General features: G+C 51.3%; 1 protein-coding gene across 11 annotated transcripts in view; it reads left to right on the top strand.

The window, feature by feature from the left end:
- TACC2 (transforming acidic coiled-coil containing protein 2) overlaps positions 1-9,592 on the top strand; it is a 263,416-nt gene that overhangs the window by 142,660 nt on the left and 111,164 nt on the right. The window lies entirely within an intron of this gene.

The following is a 9,592-nucleotide window of genomic DNA, read 5'->3' as shown; positions in this document are numbered from 1 at the left end:
TTTTCCGAGACGGAGTCTCACTCTGTCGCCCAGGCTGGAGTGTAGTGGCACAATCTCTGCTCACTGCAACCTCCGCTTCCTGGGTTCAAGCGATTCTCCTGCCTCAGCCTCCCGAGAAGCTGGAATTACAGGCATGCGCCACCATGCCCATCTAATTTTTTTGTTTTTTTTTTTTAGTAGAGATGGAGTTTTGCCATGTTGGCCAGGCTGGTCTTGAACTCCTGACCCAAAGTAATCTGCCTGCCTCGGCCTCCCAAAGTGCTGGGATTACAGGCATGAGCCACCACACCCGGCCGAGTCAGCCATAGTTCTTACTTTTGTGTGAATTTAACTTCTTAAAGGAAAACCCTAGCTGTGAACGAAGGCCCCAACACTCAAGAAGTATACAGAAGTTTCCAGTGAGAAGTGGGGCACCCCCTTCCTGTCTCTCCTATTCCTCCCGCTCTTTGTCCCATTTGGCTCCCTGACCACCACCGTTTTAGGAAGACCCAGGGGCGTCTGGCTGTAGCCAGTGGGGCACACCCTCCCTTGGCGAAGCCTGGAAGGGAGCCGAGATCACTCTCACCCGATGCTTCCATCTTACAGTCGAGGGATGCGGGGACACGAGGAAGCTCTGAGCAGAGGTTGGTGCTGGACTTGGCTGGATGGCTGTCCGAGAGCTGCAGTCCAGCACGGGGTGTGATGGGTGCTTCTGAAGGCCCCTCCCATGCCTGAGATTGCATGTTTTAAGTGATTTGTCCCAGGCTCCATAGTAGGTGAGTGGTGCATGCTCTTAAGGCTCCTTTTGCCTGGATACTTCCTGCGCTCCAGGCACCATGCTGGGTGTGTTTCATTGAGTGTCTCCGTAAATCCTCACGCCAGCTGTAGACGGTGGGAGCTGCTGTCATGGCCGCCATTTCACAGTTGAGCAGACTGGGGCTCAGAGACATTAACATAGCTAGTAAGTGGCAGCGCTGGGACTGCAGCAGCTCTGGCCCGGCTGCCCACCTGTGTTCTGAAACGTCCACTGGCAGAGCTGCAGGAGAGCTAGGCTTCCTCAAGACTCCGTGTCCTGGGGCCCCGCCTGTATCCGTGGTCTCTCTCTAGTCCAAAGAAGGTAATGCATTAGGTAATGCAGTTGTGTTACCTATAACCCTGACCAGGAGTGACCACAGAATGCAGGAAGGGACCAGTGGCTAAGCAGAGATGTCGGTGCTGAGAACTCAGCCAGCTTCTTGCCTTTTCTCCTTATGGAAAGATTCAGACCTCTGTGCAGAAGGCAGGCATGATTAAAACTGGGGGCAGTATTTGACTAAGGAATGAGCAATTTTGGTGCCTTGTCAGTGTTACTGAACATTTATCCAGAGTTGTGTTGTTTTGTTTTTACTGGATTGGTAGAAAAGAGATAGTTCTGTTAAGACCAAGGATTGGTCTGACTTTGGTCACCAGATGCCTCTGTAAAATACAGTAGGTCCTCATTGGCAGATTCCATATTTGCGAATTTGCCTTCTCACTAAAATGTATTGATCACCCCAGAATTGATACTCGTGGTCCTTTGTCAGTCATTTGCGGACACGTGCAGAGCTGCCCAGCACGCACGTTCTCACCTAAGGTTTAACAAGGCAACACCCTGCCTTCTTGTTGTGGCTCTGGCACTGTAAACAGGTGTCCTTGTGTGGCATGTTTAGTTCAATTGTTGTGCTTTTCATTGGTGAATACATTATTTCAAAGGAGCCCTGAGCATGATGCTGAAGTGCTCTCCTAAGTGCAGTGATGGGCCTCGGGGCGAAAAGTTGTGCTTCAGAGAAGCTTCGTCCTGGCATGAGGTGTAGTGCTGGTGGCTGTGAATTCAGTGAAACAAAATTACCTATTAAAGAAGGCGTCTTTCAACAGAAGCACACATGGAACAAGGTTATGTTTTGGTTGATTGGCTGATGAAAATGTTGTGCCCAGAAACTCACAGGAACCTAACCCTATATTTCCTCTAGACGCAATAATTAAGCGTTTCCTAATTCAGGGTTCATGGCGACTTGATAGAACGTTACTGTAAATAGCAAGAATCAACAGCACTCCACCTTGCCCATCTGATGGAGAAACTAAGCAGGCTGTTGTAGTGTACAGTGGCAATTTAACCACAGCAGTGGCCCCACCACCCCATCCACCTGCAATCGCTGTGCACTTTCTGCTTCCCGCAAGGACAGAGGCAGAGGGTGGGATGCAGGAGGAGGGGAGGGATGAACATGGGGCAGGGGGCAGGCTGTAACAGTCTTCAGGAGAGGTGTGCCCTTTCAGTAGTTTAAATTTAAAAATTAAATCAAAATGTGTGTGTGTATGTGTGTATACACATGTATATAGATGTGTGTGTATATATACATATATATGTGTGTGTGTGTGTATATATATGTATTTTAGATGTAGTCTTGCTCGGTCTCCCAGGCTGGAGTGCAGTAGCACAATCTGGGTTCACTGCAAATCTGGGTTCACTGCAAACTCGGCCTCCTGGGCTCAAGCTAGTGTTCTGCCTCAGCCTCCTGAGTAGCTGGGATTACAGGCGTGCACCACCATGTCTGGCTAATTTTTGTATTTTTAGTATAGATGGCGTTTCGCCACGACAGCCAGACTGGTCTTGAACTCCTGACCTCAGGTAATCTGCCTGCCTTGGCCTCCCAAAGTGCTGGGATTACAGGCGTGAGCCACTGCTCCCGGCAGAATTTTTTTTAATCAATAAAAAAAAAGTAGGGCTGGAGCATTTGCTTTAAGCCATCTGAGAGAAAAACAGAGAGCAAGCCTCACTCCTCCTTCCCTGTTGCCTGCTAATTCTTTGGTGCCCTGCCCTCTAGTTTCAAGAGCTCTTATTTTTCTGAGTAGCAGAAAAGGAGAAGTCATCTCCATCTCTAAGGTATTTCTCAAATAAAATGAAAGGGATTTTGATGCACCCTTTCTCTATTGTTAATGCCACTGGAGGGCATCAAAATTTGCTTCCTTCCTCAGGGAAGAGCTGTGAAACTGCTTTAGGGGTTGAGCTAACCCTGGATGACAAAGAAAGCTGGGCCCAGATCTTCTAGAACTTTCTACAAATGACCACATTGCCTGTGGCCACTTGTACTCTCATCTGTTCAGTATTTTCATTTTTTTAAAAAAGCAGAATGAGCCTGGGTAACGCTGCCTCTACAAAAATTAGCTGGGTATGGTGGTGCGTGCCTGTAGTCCCAGCTACTCAGGACACTGGGGTGGGAGATTGCTTGAGCCTGGAGGTGGAGGTTGCAGTGAGCAGAGACCAGGCTGAGAGCTGGGGTGACACAGTGAGGCCCATCAATGGTTTTTCAATGAAACCTTCCAGCTGCTGTACCACTGTGTATTAAACAGTGAAATGGGGCACATCCAGGAGCCTCCTGTGCTTTTCCCACAGTCAAGAATCTACGCAGAGAGGTCCCCTGAGAACTTGAGGACTCCCATCCACATAGCTGAAAAACTGCTCACCGGATTCGTGTCTGTGGGTTAGACTTCACTGTGCGTCAGAATCACCTGCTGACAACCCAGATTGCTGCCCTCTTCCCAGAGTCTGATTCAGGGGGGCTGCGAGGGGCCCAAGCCTGCATTTCTAATCCCTGGAGGGCCACCAGGTGAAGGCGGTGTTGTCCAGGCACTTGCTTTTCTCCTCACCTGTGAACAAGTGTGAGCAGTTCATCATAGCTCCTCAGGAAGGCAGACCCCAGGCCCAGCAGCTGAGGGCTGAAGTTTCTGATCTCTGACTTTGGACAGAAGGAGGTGGGGTAGCCCCTGCTGAGCGTCATAGCCTTACCAGAGAGTTTCCAGATTCGGGAGCAGAGTTTAAAATGGTCAGAAGTTGAAAGGCCAGGGAATTCATATTGACCACAGTTTCTATTTCTCGTCTCGCTTCCAAATCATGTAGTTTCTTTTATTTTTTTTCTGTCTGCACAATAAGATGTTTTTTGTCTTCCCTCGGGTATATATAAGTGAGTTCAACCACCTCACAAAGGTTAGTTGAACCTTTATTTAAGCAGGTGCCTTATTAAAAACTGAATGATAGGCTGGGCATGGTGGCTCACGCCTGTAATCCCAACACTTTGAGAGGCCAAGGCAGGTGGATCACCTGAAGTCAGGAGTTTGAGACCAGCCTGGCCAACATGGCAAAATCTTGTCTCTACTAAAAATACAAAAAAATTAGCTGGGCGTGGTGGCAGGCATCTGTAATCCCAGCTACTCGGGAGGCTGAGGCAGGAGAATCGCTTGAACCTGGAAGGCGGAAGTTGCAGTGAGCCAAGATCATGCCATTGCACTCTAGCCTGGGCGACAGGAGTGAGACTCTGTCTCAAAAAATAAGCAAACAAATAAAAACTGAAGGATAAGGTGGAGGAATTATTTTCAGTTTAGAAAATAGATCTCCCAAAAGTCTTCTCTGAATAATAGAATTCCTTTGTACCCTTTAGAAGGTACTTTGACATTCATGAATCAAATTTGTGAAGCCGGCCGGGCGCAGTGGCTCACGCCTGTAATCCCAGCACTTTGGGAGGCTGAGGCGGGCGTATCACGAGGTCAGGAGATTGAGACTATCCTGGCTAACATGGCGAAACCCCGTCTCTACTAAAAAAAATACAAAAAATTAGCCAGGTATGGTGGCCGGCGCCTGTAGTCCCAGCTACTCAGGAGGCTGAGGCAGGAGAATGGCATGAACCCAGGAGGCGGAGCTTGCAGCCAGCCGAGATGGCGCCAAGGCAGTCTGGCCTGGGTGAAAGAGTGAGACTCCGTCTCAAAAAACAGAAGAAAAAAAATTGTGAAGCCAGTGACCAGCGTGCTGAGTAAATTGGGGTGCACCGTTACACTTCTGCAGAGCCTTTGAGTTTCCAGTGTCTGGCTGGCTGCTGTTGGGTTGAGCCACATGAATTGCCACGTTGGCAAGTGTCAAATATTGAGAATTTCATACGGTTACACAAATTTTGTTCTTGTTTTGGTTTTTTTGTGCTACTTGAGCTGCTTTATCTGTATAGGTAGATTTTGGCTTTCTGAATAAATAATCTTGGATATCAAAGATCACTTTCCTTTTATCCCTTGTGTCTCAACCCCTGTAGCCTCTGTACACCAGGACTCATCCCCAGAGAGCTCAGGACATAAGCAAGTCTTGCCCCTGGGCCCGCAGAGCTGCTGGTGATGACCAGGCATGGGGATTTATAATTTCGACGATCCAAGCCAGACCAAAGCCTTGCCTATGGTTTTGGGATGGTGTTTATCACTTTTCCCTTGGTGAATATTTTCCTTCCTGCTTAAGTTTTGCTTGGGCCAAGTTTGAAAATAATGTCCCTCCTCTGAGCACGGGCTCACTCTGTGAAGGTAACCTGGATAGACATGTGCCGGGGAAGAACTGAGCAGCCAGTTCGGGGTTAACTGCGCAGGAGCCCAGCGCCGGCTGGAAATCTGCACATCAGCTCGTTTGAGGCTGCTCGCGCTCTCACGTGACCTGGCTGGTGCTGGAACGCGCCGGTGGATCTCACCAGTGACCAGAAACGTCTGGACATGCCCTGCCTCGGAGCTTCCAGCCAATTCACAAGCACCTCTCAGCACCTTCTGATTTTGGCTTTGGGGCTTTTCAGTGGCTGCCACTGAGAGATGCCTGTTCTATCTCCCATTGCTGAGTCTCATTTTATCAAGTCCCAGGCCTCCGTGGGACTGGCTGTTCAGCATTTGTATCAACCAAGCCTGGCTCTCCAAACCCACAGTTTCATAGCACTTTCCTTTCTGCACTTTGCATCTCACCTTCAGCATGACCTGAGTCAAGCTTTAACGCTTGCCCTATTATGTGATCATGTGCACTTGGGGATTCGGGAAGAAAAAAATCAAGAGGCCTGGGAGGAAGGGCTGTTGTGCTAAATGCCTTCCAGATGGTGATGTGAAATGGGAGATAAGATGCTGTCGCCCATCTGGCCAACAGGACTGCTGTGTTCAGCCTGCACCTTGGGGGCTGTTATCACCCTGCCGTGACAGCCTGGGCCACTCTGGTGTTTGTCCTTGCACAAGGGCTTAATTTGGCAGCTCTAGCCGATCTCTGAAATGAAATTTGCTATCAGTTCAGTGAGGGATTTGCCTGGCAGGACTCAAAAGCCCTGAGCAGGAAATCAAAGGACAACAGCTGCTGATGGTGTCTCACTGCAGCCAGACCTGCAGGGCTGAATGCTAGCCCTGGAGCTGTGTGTGTGGCTGGAGACTGCAGCCGAATGGGCAGAGTGACCAGTTGTTGTTTGTGAGGACCTTAGCAAGGTGCTAACTCAGGGATAGCAAGCTCTTTGGATCCATCGTCTCTGATCCATTGGTAGTGGTTCTCTAGGGGTCTGTGTTGAGACGGACTCTGAGGTCTTGTCCAGCTAGGCTTAGCCGGAAAGAACGCCTTGATCAATAAATCATGGCTGTCTGCTAAAAGCGTGGTGGTTTCTGTGCTGTCAACTCTGTCCTAAACAAAAAGAAATAGCAGGTTATGGCCGGGCGCAGTGGCTCAAGCCTGTAATCCCAGCACTTTGGGAGGCCGAGACGGGTGGATCACGAGGTCAGGAGATCGAGACCATCCTGGCTAACACGGTGAAACCCCGTCTCTACTAAAATACAAAAAACTAGCCAGGCGAGGTGGCGGCGCCTGTGGTCCCAGCTACTCCGGAGGCTGAGGCAGGAGAATGGCGTGAACCCGGGAGACGGAGCTTGCAGTGAGCTGAGATCTGGCCACTGCACTCCACCGGAGGAAGAGAGCAAGATAACAGGTGGAATGAGACCACAGAATGTGCGGACCCCATGTAGGTGCCCTGCTCTCTCTGGGCTGGGTTTGGCAGCTGTCTGGAAGGTTCTGCAAAGGCCTGGGATTGGTCCTGGGCGTTTGTTCAGGGGCCGACTTCCTGAGAACAGTGTCTTTAAGAGGAGTCACTGGTGGTCACGGGAGGCTTGAATGCAGGCGGAGCTGACTGGGGTTGTTGGTGAGGAGCTGGCTGCCGGCTGCTGCTACCTGCTTGCTCAGTCTGCTTGAGCAACATTGCCTTCTGGCAGCTCAGGGGAAGTTTGAGGGACCTTGTTTAGGCTCCTGTAGGACCGGCTTCCGAATGCCGTGGAAAGTCAGGGAGGGCTTTCGTCAGTGGAAGGACCTGATCAGAACTTGAGTTGGGTCATTCTAGTGACTGTGGGGCCTTGGATCTGAGGGGACAAAATGGAAAGCAGGCACAGCAGGATAGCCCAGGAGTCCTGCTCAGAGAGGACGGATTCCAGAAGGAGGAGGTGACTCAGCAGGAAGGGGTGATGAGGGGCATGGGAATGAGAGAACTGGAAGTCAGTGCCAGGGCCTGGTGGGCTGATGGTGCCACTACCATGCTGGGAAAATTGGGGGAGGAGGAGGAGGGTCAGGAGGGAAGAGAAGTTCTGTTGGGCCCGGGAGGTGTCTGTGGGGGCCCATGTGTTAGCGCTTGGGCTTGGATGGTGAGTCACTGTTTCCTGGTGGGAGCCTGACCTCCTCGGCCCCTGGGTATGAGCCAACAGGCGGTGGAAGGAGGGGGGCGCCTTTCTTAAATGAGCTGTTGAGTCACACTTGTTTTGTGCCTTTGGCTAATGGGACCCAGCCAGTGCAGGAAGGGTGTGGCCATGGCAGTTGGGACCAACACAGGGAAGGGAGGAGGGAGCAGCCAGGTGGCCCCCAGGAAGAGGAGCAGCTGTGGGTGTTAAGGGCAGGCAGGGGAGCTTAGCGAGTGAGCCTTGGTTGTGCTGCCCCAGGGTGTTCTCAGAGATGGGGCAGGTGTAGCCTTGGGCATCTGCATCAGATGCCCGCAGAGTTGGCTTTGCTGTGATTAGCAGTGGGCCACATATCTAAGGTAGCATCTCCCCCTCCCCTCTGCCACCATTTTCTAAGACAGAGATCCTTCCTTGCAGTTTGATAAACAATACCCTTACAGAACCACAAACAATTCCACCTTTCCTCAATTTGCATTAAACTAAGTAAAATCTTGGTGGGATGTGTGTGGTGGAGGGAGGAGCACAGCCGTGTAATTTCTTGAGAAAGCAAAGTTAGACTAGTAGTTTTGCGTTTGTAAGTGGTCCATTTGCCGATTATGAGTACACGTCGGCCTCCAAAGTGCTAAATAGCTCTCTTAAGGAGCTCAAACACCCCTGGTAGTTTGCATTATTCATTTTGAGTCATTCTTTTATGAAATAATTAATTTTAGTCACTGCCCAAATTGTTAAAAATAATAGTTTGACAAAGGAGGCCAGTCACTCCATCTGTAAACCCACTTTGCTGTTTTGCTGGGTTTCCTCCAAGCACTTGTAATTTTTGTTTCCCCATAGATTGGTCTGCTCTGGGCTTCCCTTGGTCGTTATTCCTTGGGCTCTGTTTTTCTCTGTTTGTGGGGCCCCAAGGGAGCAGGTAGCATGGGTTCCAGCCCTGCCTCTGCTCCCACTCTTGGTTGCAGCCAGCTGGACACTTGGCAGCTCCCCCTCTGCCTGCTGTGGGCGGCCTGGTCCAGGGTTGGGATCCTATGTGGCCCCTGTCCTCATGGACCTCTGAGGCCAGGGTGGTGAGGGGCTGGGCAGTGCCTGCTGGACCTGCAGAATCTGCTAAGCTGTGTCCAGACTTATGGGCAAGACTGTGTCCTCTGTCCAGTGTGTGGTGTGAGCGCCTATGGCAGCTGCCCTTCAGACCAGGGTGCTGGCCTCTCAGGTGGACCTCGAGAAGATGGAGCGAGCAGACGTAGCAGCGCAGAAGCCCACGAAGCCTGGACTCCTGCAATCTGGGAGCTCCCTGCAGGTGTTTACCCCCAGAGGGAAGCAGTGATCCCTCACTGCAAGGGCTGTGATGCCACAAACCCCAGCTACCACCTCAGGCTGGGTTTTAGGCCCTCTGTAGTGAGTCCTCTATTCCGCCTGGCTACCCCAAGACACCTTCAGCCTGGCCAGTCCCACTGTGGACAGGAGCACGGATGGCTGGAGAGGCGGGGAGGGCACCAGCCTGAAAGCTGTTCCCAGGCTTTAGTCTGTGGAGGCCATTGCTAGCATTGCTTTTTGCCAGCGGGGAAAATCAGAACCTCTTCTGCATTGCGTGCCTAAGCCTTTTGGCTTTTGTGGGGAGTGGTCTCCAGTGCTACCCCTGGAGGCCCCTGCACACTGTGGTTCCCCAGTTGTCCAGCAGGGGGCACTCGTTCCCTGCCCGAGGGCCATACTCCGGCTCTGAAACTCATTCCTCCCCCCAGGACACGGGTGGCCCAACTGGTCCCGGGGCAGGTTCCCGAATTACCCCATCAGCCTTTTCCCCTGGATTTTTCTCAGCCTTGGGATTTGCGGGCAAAGCTCGGGGAATTTGTAAAGTTGTATTTTGGTTCTCACCTCATAGAGTTTTATTGCCTATCAAAAACGAATAGAAATCATCATAAAAAAAATCCTCTCCTCGGCCGGGCGCATTGGTTCCGCCTGTAATCCCAGCACTTTGGGAGGCCAAGGCTGGTGGATCACGAAGTCAGGAGATTGAGACCATCCTGGCTAACACGGTGAACCCCGTCTCTACTAAAATACAAAAAATGAGCTGGGCGTGGGGGCGGGGCCTGTAGTCCCAGCAACTCGGGAGGCTGAGGCAGGA

This window comes from Rhinopithecus bieti, unplaced genomic scaffold (genome assembly GCF_001698545.2).
Source record: "Rhinopithecus bieti isolate Rb0 unplaced genomic scaffold, ASM169854v2 scaffold_6710, whole genome shotgun sequence".
Taxonomy (NCBI): Eukaryota; Metazoa; Chordata; class Mammalia; order Primates; family Cercopithecidae; genus Rhinopithecus; species Rhinopithecus bieti.
The sequence above is the reverse complement of the archived record's forward strand: the minus strand, read 5'-3'. Positions and strand labels throughout refer to the sequence as shown.